Source organism: Phymastichus coffea, unplaced genomic scaffold (assembly GCF_024137745.1).
Source record: "Phymastichus coffea isolate CEN01 unplaced genomic scaffold, Cenicafe_Pcof_1.1 PCOF00006, whole genome shotgun sequence".
Classification (NCBI taxonomy): domain Eukaryota; kingdom Metazoa; phylum Arthropoda; class Insecta; order Hymenoptera; family Eulophidae; genus Phymastichus; species Phymastichus coffea.
The window spans coordinates 1,049,502-1,071,780 of record NW_026706817.1 but is presented as its reverse complement, the minus strand read 5'-3'; the positions used below and the strand labels follow the sequence as shown (position 1 = coordinate 1,071,780).

General features: G+C 38.5%; 1 protein-coding gene across 2 annotated transcripts in view; it reads right to left on the bottom strand.

Annotated features, from left to right (window-relative positions):
* Window positions 1-22,057, bottom strand: part of LOC131668484 (abl interactor 2) — a 335,854-nt gene extending 313,797 nt beyond the window's left edge. The window contains exon 1 of one of the 2 annotated variants that reach the window (XM_058942708.1): window positions 21,712-22,057. The gene's annotated coding sequence lies outside the window, so the exon portion shown is untranslated. The remainder of the gene's footprint in view (window positions 1-21,711) is intronic. The other variant, XM_058942699.1, reaches the window with a different exon arrangement.
* Window positions 22,058-22,279: the final 222 nt, after the last annotated feature.

Here is a 22,279-nt window from a genome sequence, read left to right as displayed (position 1 = left end):
CACACCAGATGACATGGAAAGACGACTGGAGTTTTGTCGTTGGGCAAGAGAAATGATTCAAAACGACAGAACTTTTTTCCGTAATGTCATGTTCTCTGACGAAGCTACATTCAAAAATAATGGGGAGCTCAACAGGCACAACTGTCATTATTGGTCAGCTGAAAATCCTCATTGGCATCGACACATAGATCATCAGCATCGTTGGAGCGTCAACGTGTGGTGTGGCATTATCAATGAACATGTGATTGGACCTTACTTTTTTGAGGGAAATGTCAATGGGGAAAACTTTTCTCGATTTTTACAAAATGAAGTAGATGCACTACTGGAAGAAGTTGACCTCCAAACAAGACTGAGAATGTGGATGCAGTTAGATGGAGCTCCTGCGCATTTCCACAGAAATGTTAGAGCTTACCTGGATAACAGATTCAATGGTAGATGGATCGGTCGCGGTGGACCAGTTGCATGGCCACCACGATCTCCCGACTTGACATCTCCTGACTTTTACTTACGGGGATACTTGAAGAATATCGTTTATCAAGAACAACCAACTACCCGAGAAGACATGATGGATAGGATCAGGATCGCATGTCAGAACATACCGCAGGATGTACTACTAAGGACAGTAGATAATTTTCATCGGAGAATTGAATTATGCATTCAAGGAGAAGGAAATGTCTTTGAACACTTACTGTAAAATATTTCACATGTAATTAATAATTGATTAATTTGGTAAATAAATAGTAAATCTAAAATACTTTAATCACTTATCATCTTTATCACATTACGACCATGAATAAACAGGGCAACATAGACCGCACACGTGACGGCTAAACAAGACGTTGAGTAGAATTTCCGGTCTTTCCGAATCCGGGGTCAAAATGAGGGGCCCCGTTTAAAAAAACAAAGTTGACCTTGAAATAATCTTGAACCTGACCTCCAAGGTCACAGGCAAGGTCATAAGGGTATGTCCTCAAGTTGAGCAACTTTTGTATGAAACTATTTTTCGTAAATCTTACACTCGTAAAAAAATAAAAATGACCTTCAAATAACCTTGAGGGTCACCCCCGACCCCACGTATAATAGGTCATCTGAACGTAGAATTTCCCGTTTTTTCCGCATCCAGGGTCAAAAATAGAGGGTCCCGTTTAAGAAAACAAAGTTGACCTTGAAATGACCTTGAACCTTACATCCAAGGACACAGGCAAGGTCATGAGGGTATGTCCCCCTCCAAGTTGGACAACTTTTGTTTGAAACATTTTTCGCTATCCCCACTAGTTTCCGAGAAAACGTACTGGCTCACTTAAAATGGTCCACGTCCACCCTGTATATACAAGGTGTCAAGTAACGGAACAAGGCTGTAGCTTTTTAGGTACAGATTATTAGACCAAGGTCAAGGTCATTCCTTTAGTAACTTTCAACGCGGAATCCGATGGTGACCTTGGATTTGACCTTGAGATTGACTTTCAAGGTTATTTCAAGGTCAACTTTGTTTTTTTAAGTGGGAACCCCTATTTTTGACAACGGCAATCGAAAGAGCGGAAAATTTTACGTCCAAAACGGTATTTTTAAATTTTTTTTCATGGCCTTAAGAAGGTCGATTTAAGGTCAAATGCTTGAAAAACTGCCTAAAAGCGTTTTTTTAATTTTTAAGATATCGAAAAATGACCTCTACAAAATTTGTTCAGAACAGAGTGGGCCACCCAATGCACCAAAAACCTTTGACCTTTAACCTCATTTTGAAGGTCATTTCAAGGTCGAAGTATTTTTTGTAATGGAAACCCCTCTTTTTGACCCCGGATTAGCACATAGCGCGAAATCCGACGTTTGGATAAGGTATTATGTTGAGTTTCGATTGATCCACGACGTTCATCGCTAAGGTCCTGTGAAATTTAGATCCAATATTATTCGCGAAACATTTACAAAATGTTTCGGGCTAAATTTATTAAATTCTACTGAGAGCATGTTACAGTGACCTTATCTTTGACCTTTGATTGTTTGAATAATAAAGTAACGGGTTATCCAAACCGAAAGTCAAGTTGTTTTAAATGAGGAGCAAGCAGAGACATAGGTACAGTTTTTTTGCCGGATAAGTTTTTTCCACTCACTGCGTTTTGAATGTTTCTTTCTGATTTCGCGCTATATGCGAATCCGGGGTCAAAAAAAGGGGTTTCCATTACAAAAAACACTTCGACCTTGAAATGACCTTCAAAATGAGGTTAAAGGTCAAAGGTTTTTGGTGCATTGGGTGGCCCACTCTGTTCTGAACAAATTTTGTAGAGGTCATTTTTCGATATCTTAAAAATTAAAAAAACGCTTTTAGGCAGTTTTTCAAGCATTTGACCTTAAATCGACCTTCTTAAGGCCATGAAAAAAAATTTAAAAATACCGTTTTGGACGTAAAATTTTCCGCTCTTTCGATTGCCGTTGTCAAAAATAGGGGTTCCCATTTAAAAAAACAAAGTTGACCTTGAAATAACCTTGAAGGTCAATCTCAAGGTCAAATCCAAGGTCACCATCGGATTCCGCGTTGAAAGTTACTGAAGGAATGACCTTGACCTTGGTCTAATAATCTGTATCTAAAAAGCTACAGCCTTGTTCCGTTACTTATTTGACACCTTGTATATACACTATCGGTAAAATGGACCCTTCAACAGCTCTTCAAACGGATGTCCCAAAATTTTTTCTCCATTCAAAGTATAATCACCTTCACTATTGCCATCAACCATTTTTTGTAATAATTGTCATTATCTTCGTAGTCATATACAATAGAAGATTCTAATACATTTGATTCTAGCATTGTTTTTTGACAAATTGTTGCCTCTCAATCATTGCTTGTACTATTGAAATAATGAGATTTCTGATTGTCCTCCTGTAATATCTCATCGAAACTAACGTTTGATTTGAAGATCCTTACAAATCAATTTTTTTTCCTTTAATTACTGTAACGGTCCTATTTATGAGCTATTTATTAGATCACTGAATTACCGCAACCAGTCTAACACATCTATCTGTTTATTCAAATTAATACATTAAGCGGCGCTACCTCACTGTTTACTCGACTATATTCATGTAAGAGTCAAATCAAAATAAATAGAGTGACGTCACAAAGTAATAGATATAGTGTGACGGTAAACGTCTTATTAGCGCTAACAGCCCAATCATGCGGCTGCCTGTGAGGGCAGCACCTACCGGTTGGGGAAAATGTGTAATGAGGGAATTCGGCACGAGACGAGACGGAATGCACGAGTATGAAAATGAACTAGTCGAGGATTAGAATCCGCACACTCAGCTGCAGCAGAAATTAATAAGTGTTTTTCCCGAGTTTTCTTGAAGTGTCGACACGAGCTGATAAGGAGCGACAGGAGCTGTGCCTTCGCCTGACTGAGACGAGTGCGTGCAAGTATGCGTGAGTGCGGGGTTTCGCCATCAAGGGCGAAACCGAAAGCGTGAACCGCTTGGTCACAGACGCGGACTTCCCCGAGACTTAATCACGAACATTTTCTCTCGTTCTCCGTGTGACTGCTAATAAGGTAAGCTGGCCAGCTTAATTTCGTGATTGCTATAATTGCTATTAACTAATATTTCGTATTCCATAAGAAGCGTGCATGTATTAACTCGGCGAACAAAGAGCAGCGACCGATCCGACACTGCATGTTATTGTCGCGCGCGCGCTTTGTAAACATAAACACGCGGGCCGAATACATTGTAGAAATAAGAGGTAATAAACGATCTCGCATGTGATATTGACTGTAATTTCGATGTTATTATTTCACGATAGTAGAAAGTTGGTTGACTGACACCCGTTCCCTCCTGCTCTCCAATTTTCGAATTTGAACGTTTAGGTAACCCCGCGCGCTCTTCGATGCGATCGCGCGCTTAATTAAATAGACGGATATCTACCTCATTACAATAGATATAATGATTTTTGTTATTAAGAGAAATTTGTTAATTAGAGATAATTTTAATATAACAAAGTATTTATTATATAGATTTTAGTACGTAGATTCAGAATATAATAACACAAATTGTATTTAATTATTGAATAATAATGAATTTCAATATGCAAAGTTGATTTATTTATTACGCTAAAAATATGACTTATTAGAAAAATGTAAATAATCCATATGCAAAATGAATAAGTATAGAACATGAGTAAGAATTGGTTTCATTAATAACAGCTGAATAATAACTGTTATTAATAAATAAACAATTAATAATTTATTTAAACAATAAGTTGTATATAAAACAAAAGCATTAATTTTATACTTTGTGATGATGCGTCATCACACAAAAAATATACTACCGGCACTGCGGCAGAACAGCCACGACCGCATACACCCGCCCACGCACGTCCGGATCTTGCGAAGTATGACCCCCAGAAGTTTCCCTGACCGATTCGCACGACCCTTACGCTCGCGTACAACCCCTCGCGCACTCACGACCCGATCCGACACTCCCCCGGGAAGCTAGAAACCCTTAAAGTTTCCAGCCGCGATCAGCTGATCGCAAGCCCCCGTTAACTAAGGCAGACCTAGTTAGACTAGAAGTAGGGGCGACCGAGCGCGTGAGAGCGAGCGAGACCGCCGATACTAGACCGATCGGACGCGAGTGAGGGGAATCGGTAAGACCAGCGAGCAGTGGATAGAAGAGGATAGACAAGCGACGCTAGTTGACCGGCCAATCGTTATCGGCTTAGGGGTGGTTAAGCTAATGAGGCAAAACCGACGCTATGACCAGTAGGTAAATTAGGCGCGAAGAACTGACCAATAAACAAATTACGTGGGCAAAAAGTATCGATATAGACGGCGCTGAGACCCGGCTCAGCAACAAGCCGGCCAATCAACAAACGGTTAAGGGGAAGTAAACTAGGAGAAGCGGCGCGTCGCCGAAAAACGGCGCGCCAGTACCCGTCCAGCCCTGGAGTCAACCAGTCGAGCGGACGCCCGGGCGCGAGTACCGAAAGCGAGAAGAAGCGAGTAGAATAGCGAGAAAAAGTGAGCGAATAGTGGGAGAAATAGAGAATAGTGAAAGAAGCAGAATAGTGAAAGAAGCAGAATAGTGAAAGAAGCAGAATAGTGAAAGAAGCAGAATAGTGATAGAAGCAGAATAGTGATAGAAGCAGAATAGTGATAGAAGCAGACTAGTGAAAGAAGCAGAGTAGTGATAGAAGCAGACTAGTGAAAGAAGCAGAGTAGTGATAGAAGCAGAAGTAGCAATAGAAGCGGGAAGTAGTGATAGAAACAGGAAACAGGAATAGAGTATTAAAACAGCGACAGTAGCAATAACGGCAACGCAGACAGCAATAGTAGCGGGCGCTACAGCGGCCTTGGCGGCCGTAGCCGTGACAGTAATTACCCAAAAATTTGACAGGAGTAAGTACATTTTCCTACTACTGATTTTTGCATGACCGACGATCGCGAGATTGCCGCGCATTGCCGACCGCCGCGTTTCGGGAGTGTCGTACGACCTTCGCGCGTCCGATGAGGCTTATTGCCAACCCCTTTTGAGCATCTTTTGTCGAGCCGTAGTAGCGGTCATTGTCCGCAAGACGAAGTTATCGCGTGATTACCGAACGCCCGCGGTACGGGAGTGCCGTATGACCTTCGCGCGCATTACGCCTCGCGATCATGTATGTTTGCCGTTGTCTCTCCGAGCTTTTCCTTTGTTGCGTCGTTTCATTGTCCCGTATCTGAAAGACGAAATCGCCGCATGACTGCCGAATGTCCGCGCGCGAGTATGCCGTATGACCTTCGCGCGCCCGTTGCCGTTGCTGTGCATGTTTTCGCCACCGACCTTCCGAGCATCGTTTTGCGCGTCGTTATACTGTTGTCATCCGAGAAACGAGTTTCCTAAGTGTGCGCGTCTACGAATTCCTTTCCCGAGCCGATCGAAAACATTACGCGAGTCGTGCTAGACCTTCACTTGACCGGCAAAGTTCGAATATACATAGTCGTCTTTATTTTGTTCGCGATCGTCGCTACAAAGTACCAACAACACCGCGAGCAGTAACTAACCTTCGCGCGACCGACCGGATTCCTACGCGTATTTACTTCGAACGAGCTGGAATTATCGCCGCGAATAAACAAATCGACATTGCTTGACCGTGTCCGAAACCCGAAATTATTTATCCGAGTTATTGTCTGCCTAGATCGACTTCGCGTCGTAGTACGCCACTTGCGCCCCCCCCCCCCCAGTAACCTAGACCAGGCTGACCATCGCGAGGGATAGATCACTGGGGTTGACCTGGGAAGTTTTGGCATAATAAATTTGAGTTACCCTTAAACCCGACTTGTTACTGACTACACCCACTTGATCGCCTCATCCCCCGTAGCTTTCGCGATCGGTCTGAGATCGGTAAGCGCGTGCGCGAATACCCTGATTGTCACCTAGCCGATAGCCGCCGTCGCGGGAACCATGCTACCAGTCCACGGAAGGAGCTATCCCCCAAACCACTAGTCCGTCAGTCGGGGCGCCCCTGTGACGCCCCCCTCGATGTACCCGCTTCTGGATTAAGAGCCGCCATGCCCCGAACTACACCTAGCTAGCCGAACGAGCCGCAGCCGTGGGTGGCCTTGTAAACCACCCGTTGCCCCCCTTTCCCCTTTCGCTCGATACGTCTCCCCGCTTCAGACTCGAACGAATTCGTGGCCTAGGACTTCGCGCTCCCACTTCATCCTTCACAGGTGATAGCTACGCGCGCAGAGCACCGACGGCAACGAGGAGGGAGGCAGCGGGGAAACCACCCGACCCTCACAGTGACCAGCAGGACCACGCCGAACCAGCCAACGCTGCAGCGCTACCTGCTCTCCTAACGCGAGAGCACGGTAGCTGGCGCCCAACGAAATAAATAAAAGCTGCATACGTTCTCTCGGCTGACTGCGCGCCGCTGGCGACAGTGCGAGACCGGAGAAATACCTGTCAATTATTTTTCCCCTCCCTCTCCCCCGTCGCAACTTAATAATGATAACTTTATGAATTGTGAATCTTAGATAATTAATCTAATAATTGCGTTATAAGATTAGAAAAAAACCGTTACAAATATGAAAAATTAGTTATCATTCAAATGTTATTAACTAATTTAAATATTTCATTTTAGAAAATACTTCCGAAATTAATCAATTATAAAGTTATATAAAAATTTAATAATTTTCTATTGTAAATATTGTAATATCACGTTAATTAACTTTATTAGTTAATAACTTTTGACGACACTATTTGCGATAATTGGATATTGTATAAAATCAACAAATAACAAATTCTGTAAAGTTTACATGTGTTAAAAGCTTACTGTTAATGGTTATTTACGTGTAAATTAAGAAAACTCATTTCTCAAAATTCGCGAATGTTTCTCGAATATTCGATGACATCTCTCCTGCAAAAATAAGCGGGAAAATCTGTGTATAAATACACCCACCTTTGCACAGGCTAGCATTCACTTCTAGCCTTGCAAGGTGAGCGCATGAGTCTGAATAAACTTGGCTAATACCTAAGTTCTTTCTCTCATTGTGATTAACTGAGCAAGACTGTTCCCTCCTTATAACTCGAGCTCGACTTATAGAACATCTCGCGCTATAAGAAACTTGGGCCGAATTGTATCCTATCCAAGAAAGACTTTAGCTCTGCTTATGGGACAATTCGCACCATAAGAAACTAGGGCATCGTCTGACTTTCCCTGAAACATTGTACTGTTTATATATATATATATATATTTGATTTATTTGTTATTATTAGAGTACATTTGATTTATCTATTTATTTTATCAACAAGTAGAGTAAAATTATCAGAAACAAATTCTTACTCATTAGCTAGATACGAGAGTTCGAATTATTATTATAAGTGATACGAAAATCACATTACTTTATAACAATAGCATAATTTTTTTGATTAGTTGCATGCTACAAGTCTTTTCAAAGCTTCAACTACAGATTTAAAAGTTTCACTGAATGTCTTTTCTAAACTAGCTGGGTTCTTTTTTAAGGGACCCGCCAGTCAAAGAATTGATTTTTTATTACATTTTCAGAAAGAATATTATTTCAAAAATATTCTCTCCAAATTTTATAAAGATCCAAGCATTATTAACGAAGATATGCAATTTTAACCGAAGCAGGTAGAAGTCGGTTTCACAAGGGTACACAGCGGCAGCTACGCGCTCGACCCCTTGAGCCATTGTAAAGTGTTGTACCTACCTGAGATGGGTTTGCTTATTGTATATTCAACATTAACGTATTACAGAATGTATTATATTTCTTTCTTACGTTTTCGGAGCATTATTTCACTATTAGTTTTGGAGTAGCAGCAATTTTAAATCAGTTGAACGTTGAACGTCGACCTGTGCGCACGTAAAAGTGAACTGTTTCTGTGTGATATTTAAATATCAGTTTCTTTTATCACAATGCCTAAAGTGAAAGTCACTAAAGAAAAGACGATCTAGCCCTTATCCCGGACAAAATAGACCGAAAAAAAAGGAAGTGTCATTATGATCCAAGTAAAGTGGAGTGCGACAATAGTACAGTTAGTGCATTGGTGAAAAAACTCAAAACGCCAAAAGATTACAGCATACCAAAAAATGACACTAGTCAACATCGAGTTATAAATTTATTTTTGGTTTTTTCTGCACTTTCAAATCTTGTAAAATGCGTAAACTGCAATGCAAAACTTGTCTTTGAAGTTGCAAAAAAACGCGATCTTGGATTTAACATAGCCGTAACATGTAATACTTGCAATATGACTAATCACATACTTTCTTGTGAAATGCTTGGGAAGAGTTACGAAATCAATTAACGTTTAGTATTAATAATGCGTATATTAGACATTGGCATGAAAAGTGTAGAGAAGTTTTGTGCACTAATGAATTTTCCAGAATTTTTAACTAAAACTGCGTATCAAACGATATTACAAAATATATACTGTGCGGCGAAAAATATGGCCAAGTTTTTTATGAAGAAAGCATGCAGAGAAGAAATTGCAGCTAACAAAAAAGCCAATCCTAATGGCAAAGACATTGATTTATCAGTATCAGGCAACGGATCTTGGTACACACGAGGTTTTCCATCTTTGTTTGGAATAATGTCTATGATTGGTTCTATACGGGCAAAGTGATAGACATTCTTATTAAAAGTTCATATTGTCAGTGGTGCAAAAATTTTAAAGCGAAAAAGAATACTGCCGAGTTTGAAGATGAATATGAAAGCCACGAAGAATCCTGCCAAGCAAACCATGACCAGGAAAATCACAGAGGGCTAGTTCTGGGGGATACGGTGGCTGCAGCACCATTAATGTGTTGTTTTTGGCCAAATATTCGCGCACAAGCAACGGTGTGTGAGCAGGGGCGTTATCATGGCGCAAAATCCAGTTTTTGTTCTTCCACAAATCCGGACGGCGGATTGCTTCGCGCACATTACACATAACTTGCAAGTAATATTCAATATTGACCGTACTACCCTTTGGCATGAACTCATAATACACCACGCCCCTGTAACCAAAGAAAACTGTGAGCCAAACCTTCACGTTCGACCGAACTTGGCGCGCTTTTTTCGGTCTTGGCTCATGCGGCAGTTTTCATTGGAATGATTGAGCTTTGGTTTCCACATCATAACCATAAACCCATGATTCATCACCAGTTATGATCCTCTGGAGCACATTTGGGTCGTCATGGACCGAGTCCAACATTTCCTGAGCAATGTTAACGCGATGCTGTTTTTGGTCGAAATTGAGTAGTTTTGGCAGGAATTTCGCGGTGACCCGACTCATTCCCAAATCATTGGTTAAAATCGAATGGTATGAGCCAATTGATATGTTTAGATCCTCAGAAACTTCTCTAACGGTAATTCGACTATTGGCCAATACTATTTTCTTCACTTTATCAATGTTTTCTTCTGTTGTTGTGCTCGGGCGTCCGGCACGTTGTTCGACGATCACATCTTCTCGGACCTCTGAGAACATTTTGTACTACCGATAAACGTGCTTTGGTCCAGGGTAGCTTAACCATATTCCACAGTCAACATTCGGAATGCACTTTATTTTGTTTTTCACACAAAATTTAATACAGATTCTCTGATCCATTTTTTAGAATAGGCAAAAATCGAAGACGACCAATTTAAGTTCCTGTCTCCTGCAGCCGAGGTGGGAACACTCCTCACCAAGAGGCAAGCTCTGGCCGAGCTGGCCCGAGTTTTCGGCCCACTAGGGTGGCTGGCACCAGTCACTCTCATGGCTAAGTTCGTCATCTAGGACCTCTGGAGGGCCAAACTCACCTGGGACGAAGAGCTTCCTCAGATCTGGGCTGACAAGTGGGACACGATAAGGGGCAGCTTGAGTTCCATGAGTGGCCTCGTCATCCCTCGCTGGCTTGAATACATGCCCGGTCAATCCATCCAGCTTCACGCGTTCTCCGACCCCAGTCATCGCGCGATGGCCAGCGTCGTATACTCGTGTACGACCTTGGACGGCGGGCGGCCGACAGTCGGCCTACTAGAGCCTAAGACTAAGCTGGCCTCCATCTGCAGTGTTCAGCCTCCCGCTCGCGCGCCCGCACGGATGACTATTCCGAGGCTCGAGCTCAGAGCCGCTCTCATCGCCTCACGATTGCTCGTCACACTGGCACGCGCCCTCGGCGTCCCTCTGTCAGACTGTCACCTGTGGAGTGATTCCAGAATCGTGCTGTCATGGGTCCGATCGGACAAGCCCGTCAGCAATGAGCTGGTCGACAATTATATTGCCCAGATCCACGAGTTCAGTTCTGGGGCCGTCTGGCACCACGTGCCCACAAAGTACAATCCAGCTGACATCGCGTCCAGAGGCGCAGACGCTTCTAAACTGGAGTCATTCAAACTGTGGTGGAACGGCCCGCATTAGCTTACGGACGATAAGAGTCGTTGGCCTTCCTCGCTCGATCACGCCCCGCATCCACCGCCCACCAACAATGAAGCTGCCGTTCAATTGCCAATCCTTTGTGCGGCCACTCAGACTCGTTCATTCACGCCTCATCACATTGACCGTTTCTCATCGCTCTCAAGTCTTCTCCGCGGCACCGTTCGTACGCGTCGGCTGTTCCGCCGCAAGCGCTGCGTCACCTCGAACCCTCTACTGGCGCCCATGATGCCACCAACGACCGCCGAGCTCAGGCGAACCTTCATCGACTGCGTCAAACTGACTCAAGCCACCACCTTCGCCCAGGAGCATACCAATATTTGATCACCATCACGTGATCTCCTTCGCCACCGTACTCTCCGTCCACTGGCTCCGTTCGTCGACGATGACGGGATGCTCCGTGCCGACGGACGATTGACCCATTCATTCCTACCATATGATGAGCGGCACCCACCTATCTTGGACGGCTCCTCCCATTTAGCCAAGCTGGTGATCCGTTGGACTCACGAGCGCAGCCTTCACTCAGGGTTTCGTGCCACGTACGCCTGGACTCTCCATAAGGCCTGGATCATCAACGCCAAGGTGTTAGCGAAGAGGCACATTCAAGAGTGCACAATTTGCGCTCGCATTGCCGCTCGCACCGCTACCCAGGGCATGGCTCCACTACCGGCTGCTCGTGTGACCACTCCTTCACGCCCTTTCGAGCGCTGCGGGCTCGACTACGCCGGCCCATTCCAAGTGCTGTGATCCAAAGGACACGGAGTTTCGAGCTTCAAAGGATACATCGCCCTCTTCATCTGTATGAGCACCAAGGCCATTCGCCTCGAGCTGGCTGGTGATCTCAGCACGGCTAGTTTCCTATGAGCCCTCACACGGTTCGTAGGCAGGCGCGGCCGTCCCGCGGAGATTTGGAGCAACAACGGCACAAATTTTTGCGGTGCTAACCATGAGCTCCAGCGATTGCTGAAGGCCGGTTAGATGGATTGGGGACTCATCAAAGGACACCTTGCCCTCGAGGGCATAGTCTGGAATTTCATCCCACCTTCTGCACCATACTTCGGTGGACTGTAGGAGGCCGTCGTCAAGTCAACTAAGATGCATCTTCGCCGTGTCGCCGACCCCCGGCGCCGGCGACTCACCTACGAAGAGTTCTCGACGCTCTTGGTTTCGGTGGAGGCTGTTCTCAACAGCAGGCCCCTCGCTCCGCCATCCAGCGATTTAAGCGACCATGATGCGCTCACACCAAGTCACTTCCTCATTGGCACCTCGAGCACCTCTCTCCCCCAGCCTGCCGATCCTGCTGTTAACCTAGAGCATTCCACGCACTGGGACCTAGTCAAGGGGATGCGAGATCGTTATTGGGCACGCTAGAGCAGAGAGTACCTCCAGACATTATTACAACGGCCGAAGTGGAGGCGTCCCCAGCTGAACTTCAGAGTCGGTGACTTCGTCGTGATCGTCGACGCCTCACTTCTCCACCCTTATGGACAGTGGCCGATGGGACGCGTCGTTGCCGTTCACCCTGGAGCCGATGGACTTGTTCGGACTGCCACTGTACGGACAGCCACCGGCGAGTATATGCAGCCGATTGTTAAGCTAGCGTGACTTCCACTGACAGCATCATATCCGGACGTCGCATTACCTGCAGACTCCACTGCTGCATAACGGCTGTTTCGTTCTGGGAACGAGACGGGCGGTATGTTTGGTTTCGGGATGGCCACCGTGCACACTCTCCTCGCATGGCTGGTCGTTCCTCTAACCTCGGGCCCACTTCCGTTAATTCAATTGAACAACGGCGCTGTTGCGCCCTTCCGAGTCTCAGTGTGTGCTAGCCATTGAGCGCATCGTCATACGCAGGCATACGATAATCGATATTTAATTCGTGTTGCGGTTATATAGCAAATAAAGTTGTTGATATTCAAATTATTAAGGGAGTATGGTGGCTAAGACTATTAAAAATGAGAATTGCTTGTAATTTGGACACAATGTGTGTTATGGTTCACTTAAGCTATGGTTCAAGTTTGGTGACCCTTCAGAGCTTCAAACCCGAGAAATTAATGTTTAAAATTAACATGTGATCTTATGGGAAAACGCTGTTTTTTTTATTATAAAGATATTCAAAAATGAGAAAATTATGAAAAAATTCTAAGGGACGTAGAAATAAATACTGAATCCATTGGTGCTTTCAAAACTATCAATCAGAGCCTGTAACAAAAGATATTGGCTAATTTATATCGTAAATTTACGATTTTCGTCAGTGAATTGACGACGTGGCAACGTCGCATGTACTCCATGTGCCTCGGTATAGGCGCGGATTTCGGAATGACGCTACGAACTTCTGAACAGCGAAGCTCACTTTTTTATTAAAAATTATTCTGTTCATGTTAATAAAAAATTTTTTATATCATATTAATAAAAAACTCCACATTTATTAATTTAATAAACATTTTATTTATTATATTAAATAAATAATAATTATTACGAAATAACATTAGTTATTTTTCTCACTCATTTTTTCAGTCTGTATAACATCAGGTTACCTTTATAGGTTAGCCCGCAAGCATAATAAATACACGCGGTAGCAGACGTACGTTGAGCGTTTAGAGCGGAGTATATGCGCGACGTTGCCAAACTTACGATTGGTACTAAGCGAGTCAATATAAAGTCGAGGCGTTCTCTCAACTGACTAACTACGTACCCACCATACTCCCTGAAGCGATTTATTCCCTACCTCAACGTCTTTTTCAATACATCATCCCATCTAGCATTTCGAACAAATCTCTGAATTTTTTAAGCGGCATTTCTAAATTGATACGATCATTGTAAACATACTAGATATTTATTTCATCTTTTTGAAATAAAAATAAAAGATTCACATTACCGCTGATGAAATACTTTGGAATACGAACGTATGACTGACAAAGATAAAAACTATCGATTTTGTATGTCATCTCATATAAAAAAATACTCTTACATTATCTTGTTCGTCAGTGGCTCTGTTATCAAAAATCGTAATAAAGTTTGTAGTCGTGCTTTATTAAGTGAAACGACTATCTGATGATCGTTAAAGGCAAAGTACTGTACTCTCTCACTCTCTCTATCGGCTCTAATAAGTTCTTTAAAAATTTATATTTAGGTTGATTAAAAGATTTGGATTACACATAGACATTTTCAATTCTTAGTCTAATGGGATGGATAATTAATGTCAGCAAACAATTGGTTTTCCCGCGTTTCAGTTCAGCGGTGGCAACAAGCTCATCCATAGTTTACCTTTTGAAGCACATTTACCTGGTTACCAACTGCGGACCAGGAATTAAACTGAAGAAACGATTGACTTCAAGTGATCCTGATATAAATCAACTAAATACTGTATATAAACAGTACAATATTGCTTAACCTGAAAACTGTCATAATATTGCCCTAAGAAATAAAGCAGATAAAATTTTAGCTATAAAAGCCTGGGAGAAAGTACAAATTAAAGACACTACTTTTGGTGAGAAACCAGCTCCTTTTGCTGTAGCCAATACTTTGAAAGTTAAAAGTATGTTTGGAAATGATCTTAAAATATCAAAAAGAATCAAAAAGAAATGAGGAAAAGGTATAAAAGGCAAGGAGTGTCAAAAAGTAGGTAATACCCTACTATATTGAAAAAAATTATTAATACAGCTTCGAGAAGTACTGTACTCAGCAACAAGTCGCCTTTCATCATTCGATCGACTTTGAAATACCCATGAACGCTGTCAAAAAGACAGATGGTAAGCGTAAGTATTCCACGTATTTTACCGATTCCTTATGCTCTTCCTTCTTCAATTTCATTATTTACTGGTTTAAGTACAACTGGAGTTCTTGCTGGAGAAACTTCTTTAACAGCTAAAACAGTGAACACGGGTAAAGCAGCTACTAGATAAAAAAAACAAGAAAAACCATTGCTCTAGGTAAAGGACTTTATTTGAAATCTGCATAGTAAAGGTTATAGTCTCCATCTTAAGCCATATGTGAGTGGCAAAAAAATAAAAAAATAAAAAATTCGAAATAGCTTTAATGAAGCGACCACGGACTAACCTCGATATAAAAAAGTACGCGCTAAAATTTTAAAAATTATTAAATTAAATTTCATACGTAATGCTTTATCTACTGTACCTTATTATCAAGCATCACCTGTTGTGAATTCAGACGATAAAAATAGTCGAGACACTCATTGGGTTATTAAAACTATAAAAACTGTTTGAGTGCACAGCTGAAAAGTTACGTAATTATCAAGGATGGTGAGAATAAGCAGTGAAAGAATTGAAAAAATCATCAGAAGCTGACAAAACTGCGAAAAATATTGGCAAATTTACATTTTAAAGTAAACTTCTAATTGTGAGTAAAGTAGATGATCTGTAAAGTACTAGAAGTTAAAGTGAAAGAAATGCGCTCCGCAATAACCGTCGCTTTTCTTTTCATTTTCATATCTTACATACTACTGAGCATTTTTGACATTTTACGTGATTGATGAAGAGATTGAACAAACAATTGAACATTTTTAAGGAAAGAGTAAATTTAGAATTTTTGTCCACAGTGCTTGTATTTTTATCATTTAAAAACGATTATTAATATAATTTCAATGAGATAAAAATTTTTAGTTGAAAAATTCATTTATTAATGATTTAACTGTAAAATGCAGGTAAATGGGTCAGGTAGAAGCAATTTGTTAGCTAATGATTCGATTAATGGTTTTACAAGTTACGAGCATTTCAATTAATGTAAACGTTTATATCCATTAGTTTCGTTAGCATTACAAATGTTGTTTATTGAGAAATTCTGTAAAACTTGTGGAATATTTATTTATGCAAATTTTTTGGAATTTTTGAATCCGAATGCTTAAATTCTACTTAAATAGTTTATGTTGTTTATTTAAATATTTTTTTTTTTATGGATGATGACCAGTCCGACTATGACAGCGATAAAGATATTGAATTATAAGAAAATATACAATATAATAAATATAAAACCGAGTCATGTAAAAAAATATGTTAAACAGAAAAAGATTATTTCCCTGCGTAAATCTTTTGAGTTAACTTCAGACTTTTTGTGATAACTGTTAATGATAATATAAAAAAAAATTTAGAGGAATGATGAACTTCCGGAAGTGGCTTTCATCCCTTTAAAATGTTTTATCAATAAATAAAAGTATACATTTTTTTCTTTTTTCACAATGATTTTTCGAAAAAATAAAATTATAATGATTTTATTAAATAAATTACTTAAGCATACAAGTTTTGCAAAATTAATGAAAGATATGTATTACACATTGCCACAAACTTCTAAAATGATATATCGTTTGACTGTGTTACTGATCACAGCTTTAATATAATTAGAGGTAACTGCTCCCATAAAAAATAATTTAGGCTAAAACCACGAAACAGGTTAAGTTTATTTTCTTATTTTCTTTTACGTAAACTTAGCTTTAAAATGATATACTGTTTATTGTAATTTTTATATCCAATAATTGATGAATAAAATTTAATTTTATTTCTAAAAGTATAGTAGTTGCTTCTCTTACAATTAAAATTAATGCTATTTTGTAACATTCATTATTTTATCTTGCGAAATTACAAAGCAAAGAAATACAGGAGTGACACCCAATACATAAACAAAAACTATCTTAACCCTTAACTGCTATGTGGGGTAGATTTACCCTAGACAATTTTTAACAATAAATAAAACTTTTTTTTTTCCACAATTTTTTTCAGTGTGTGTAACATTAAAAATTGTTAACCTGAATATTTTTTTTATAGTAAAAGGTTTGAAATATACTAGAAAAAATTTTCATAGCAAAATATTGCAACGGTAGTCGATTTAATTAATCGTACCGTTCGCGATTCTGCTTCTCGCGCGTTAGTTCTAATAGTTAAGAGGCAGAGGGGGCGCGCGATCTTTTGAATAGGCAGTTACGCCTCAGCTGTGAACGGGAGTTACCGCCGATTTGTTTTTCGCACTTTTTTTTCGCCGAATAAAGTTTTCTTTGGTCAATTACGTGCGTGAGTGCAACGGCATTTTCGTGACAGATAATGGCAGCAGTACAGAAGCAGCAACAAAGATATATTGAGGCAGATCGAGACAGCGCAGCTGATAATCGAGGGGCAGCGGCAGTTGAGATTTTTTGCAACAACAATTACGGCTGATCACCGTAATTGCACCGCATGGTAGGTGCACGTTCCGTCATATTAAGCGATACAAAATACATTCGATATTTTGTATATTCGTGATAGCGTTATTTTTTGTATTCGCGCCGAGCGTTAGTTCGCGGTATAATTCGAATTTTCTCTCTCTCTCTTTCTCACTGAAAATAGTTAATTGTAAAATCCTATTCGCGAGCGTTAGTCTTTCGGCCCTACAAAGACTGTAGTGATTTTTTATTAATTAAAGTCTGTTAAATTTATTCGCCGTTTTCGTCATTTGATTTTCCTAGTAGATTAAGTAATTGGAAAAGGCTTAGGTTTTAATCCAATTACATCTAGGGGATTAAGAAGATTAGGTGTAAAGTCGCTCACACTTAAAACTCAACGAGTGTCACAAGACACGTGACTTAAGGTGAGTTCAACTCCGTTTACTAGAAGACAACTAGGATAAATCATCTGACGTTAAGGCGAATACACGTACTAACATACGTGTTTAACGGAGCGGCGGTTTGCTCTGCATGGTGGGAATTTGTTCTTAAATAAATTTCTCATTTTCAGATTTATCGTCCCCGTTACAATATCTAAAATTCTCTGATTTATTCGATGTTTTTCGGGCTGGGGTAGATTTACCCCACCGAGCAGTTACGTGGCCAAAATGAGGTGTGCAAGTTAAGGGTTAACTCAATTTATTTTCGACAACGTTTCGCTAGTTTGTCTTTCTTGAGTTGAATTTTTCGAAAATTCTTCAGTTGTGTTGGATAAACGTTATATAAGTTTTTGTCATATTTTTTCCTGTAGAATCGATTGCCGCAATCAGTTTTAAAAAATATTAACTTTTTTTGGTAATTTATTTAAATAAATTTTTATAAACAATTGCAAATGGCAAAAGAAACAACACGGGTACTTTTTTTTTCTCTTATGCTATGAATGGCATAGTTAGTTTAGCGCTGTCTCATGCTGTTTTGGCATGGTCCTTAATGGATTAATTAACTAAGTAAATGAAAAAGTGGTGGATTCTATTGGTATATGCAACCCCAATCCCAAGTGGGAAAAAATCATTTGAATTACATCAATTACAATGAATTACTGTAAAATAAACCAATAAGGAAGGTACCTCAAGATTATGTCGTCGATTTGGATGATACTGTATGTTGTGTACATTGAAAGATAAGACATCTATTTTTCATACTTGCTAATACACAATCTTAGGGGGTGAAATCCGTTCCGAAATTCCCACCCAGAAATGGTTTTGTTCAAATATTTCAGAAACAAATAAAGATAGTTCGATGAAACAATTATGTCTTCTGATTTGTTCAAGAAAATTCTTCAACCAATGCGGAAAATCTCGACTTTGCTCCCCATGGACCTGAAGAAGGGAATTGCCACACAACTAAAAATTAAACAATTTATGAAACTAGAGAGAGAGAGAGAGACTACAAAAGAACTAATATGTGGATTAAAAATACGTTATGTATTTTTGCGTTACGCGCAAGCCAGCGACCCTAAGTCTACGCTTACTCCAAGCATACCTGAAAGTGACCCCGACGTCACAATACATTAGAACGAAGTATAATTTTTTTTGTCTATAATACTAATAATATCTTTGTGTAGAACTAGTTTCATTTTTCGAATCTTCTTACAACCACACCTACAGCCGATCAAAATATTGAATATCACTGAATTTTTCAATATAATCTATTTTTAGCTCGATACATTTTTTCAGATATCCTTTGAGTTTTTCTAAAATATGATTTTAAGAGTTTCTTAAAATAGCCATTTATTTGTGTCATTTTCTTCTCGTTTGATATGAGTCGCTGTCTGGCAAGCCAGTTTTTTGAGTTTGGAAATAAAAAGTCACTGAGATCCAAATCTGGTGGATGCGATAAATGGTCCACTAATTCGAACTTCAATTTCTCAATTTTGGTCATTGAAACTGCGCAACTGTGTATTCGTAAATTGACTTCATGAAACATAATTTTTTTCTTGTTCAAATGAGGACGATTTTCCTTTAATTTCATCGGTCTAATAACGACACACAATACTTTCCAGTAATAGTTTGTTCCTTTTTCTAAATAGTCGACGATTATAATTACATTTGCATTCCAAAAAATAGAGTCCGTAACCTTGCCGGTCGATTTAACCATCTGTGTCTTCTTTGGAACCTGTTCATCTTTAAATAATTTACTATTTTCACTATTTCTACATCTCGAAAGTGTAGTGGTGTATCCACATTTCATCCACAGGTATAAATTGTCGCAGAAAGTCGTTCGGATTACGGCGGATACGCGTTAAGAGGGCCTTAGCAGCAACTACATAATTATGTTTATTCTTCACTGTGTGCAAATACGACACCCATTATGCCGACATTTTTCTCGTGTCGAATTTAACATGCGAAATTGATATCTCTGTCATTCCAATTTTCACATAATTTTATTCTTCGATCACCTAATACCGTGTGGTGGATTTTGATTATCATTTAGGAGGTACTCATTTCTACAGGACTCTTGAAAGATGTTCATCTTTTATTGATGGATAGTCACCTTTAAATTCATCAACCCAATTATAAACAGTAGCAAATATATAGGCGAATACGCCATGAACTTCTCGGAACTCACTTTTTTCCATTGTTAAGAGATAAGCAAAAGTTGTTTACTGTAACCAAGAATAAAGACGGAACAACTTGATGGATCTGACTCAAACTTTTACAGTACTCTAGTTAGAAGTGATATTTGCTGTAAGAACATGAGTCGTGATACCTTGTGCGTTATCTCTTAAATGTTCTAATGACTTATTACCCACCCTCATACCTATAAATAGGGCTAGTTTTGTTTCTTGAATGCCCTAACAACCATGCATACAACAGTTTGTATCTATCGTTTTCAACAAATATTATACTTTTACTGCAGCGTTTCTTATTAGAAAATTAGATTTGAACAAATGATGATTTTATTTATCTATAATATTATTACAGGCCAAGTTTCATTTGTCACATCCCCTAATAACCACCCCTGCAACCATTAACCATTAGAATCGGTCATTTTGGACGAATTTTCAACTTTTTACTCTAGCATTTCTTATTCGCAAAGCATATTTGAAGGTGTGGAAGTTTTTCTATTATATAATACTTATATCTTTCTTGAATCACCCACACCTACAGGCCTGTTTGAAGATGTAAGCATTATATACAATAAAAATGTTTGTATGTTCGAATATATTTTGCTAAGAAATGCTGCAGTAAAAAGTTCAAAATTCTCTGACATCTATCAACTAAAAAAGCTGTTTGAGTGATTATTAGGGGATCTGACAAAGGACACTTGACCTAACAATAGGTATCATCATTATATGTAAGAAAAACTTCTAATTATTCGAATATATTTTGACAATAAAAAGTACAATTAGTGTTATCCCATAGCAGTATAACCAAGCATGTAATGAATCACAAAATGGGTAATTTGTATTTACCCGTTTGTACAATGTTTGTATTTACAAATTTGTACTTACGATTCATTACCTTTATATTTCTCACTATATTATTTATAAGAATAAATAAAGGTGAGTATTTAATAATTTATATTTTTCTGAGTTTTTCATTATTGAATAATGTTGCAAACTTCTAAGTATTTTTTTATAAAATAGGTAGTTGTACAAATAGATTTCTTTTCCAATGTATTTTGCTACTGATATTTGACAATCATAATTACAACCTTGTTTAAGAATAAATTGTCAAATAACCAAGGAACCTAATGATGGAAATTTATTCTTAAAATCCAACCGATAAATCATGACGACTTATTTTTAAAAATAATATCATACTAAATAAATAATTAAATAAAAGTTTTATTATTTATTACTCAAGAACTTTTTCAAAATATGCTAAATAACATATTTACTTTTTTATTCAATTTTTTACATAAATTTATACTTTAACTTAGAGCAAAATTTAATTTATATTTTTATGAGAGTTACTTCAATGTTTGATTAATATTTTTTTATTTTTGTATCAACTACAAAATCTATATATAACTATAAATAACTTATTTTTTCAATAAACTATATTCTTTTTCATTGCTTCAATATATCAATTTCAATGATTACGACTGAAGTATATTTATACAACCTTAAATCAACTATAATATACGTTTTTAAATTAATGTATATAATATAAAAATCTTTTATAATTTACTAAAGTATTATAAACAAAATACTTATTGTTATCTATTTCATCTAAATAATTTAAAATAAGATAAATTAAAATAAGTTTGATAATTAAAATAAGCTAAAAAAGTTATTATTCATTTATCACTGAACATTTTAAATATTATGCACAGCTATTGTATTTAAATTTATTTTCTTAAAAATAATGTCGAAATATATTTCCATCAGTAATACATTAGTATATTAGACTTTATATTCAATCAATTTATTAAAAATGTAAATAGTAAGCAAAAAAATATACTACTAACTAGATTTAGCACTATGTTTTCTTGAAGAAGATCTCTTCCTACACTAGACTAAAAATTTATTTTTAGAAAATGTATAAAATCTGACTGCCTTTTGTATATAATGATAGTCATGGAATATTGTTAGTTACAACAATATTACCATAATATTAAATTCTGTATTATGATTAATTAAGTGATATTGATAAATTAAGTTAATTCATGATATATTTACTTACTTTTACTGAATTTGAATTAAAAATAAGATTTCCAAATATTATACTGCCATAGATAGCTGAACTAATAAACACGAAAGCAATGAAAATCTTAGAACACTTAACTATAACTACATAATTTAATTTTCGAAAACGAATTGTTTTGAAAATGTCTATTATATTAGCAGCAAAATTATTATTATATTCGAATATTCTAATTCTAATCTATTCTATCTAATTTAATTTAAAAAGCACAAAAAATAATTTTGAACGACCCATGATACCTAACAGCATGAAAAGTGTATACAAGAGGTCAAGAAGATTACGACGTTGGCTCATTGGCTCAATATAATAGCCTACACTATATAGCTCGCATCAGACCTATCTAGTGAGCACTGTTCGAAGAGTATATCAGCTGATTTCACCTGGGCCCTAGGTGGGATCGAAACGACCCTGGCAGAAAAATGATTGATTTAAAAAAATATATATATACCATTAGCTTCGTCTTAATTTGTACCACCCGAAAATTCATTATTTGGAATTTGTACCCTCCTGGTAAAAAAATGATATCTATCATAAAAGTAAAAAATAC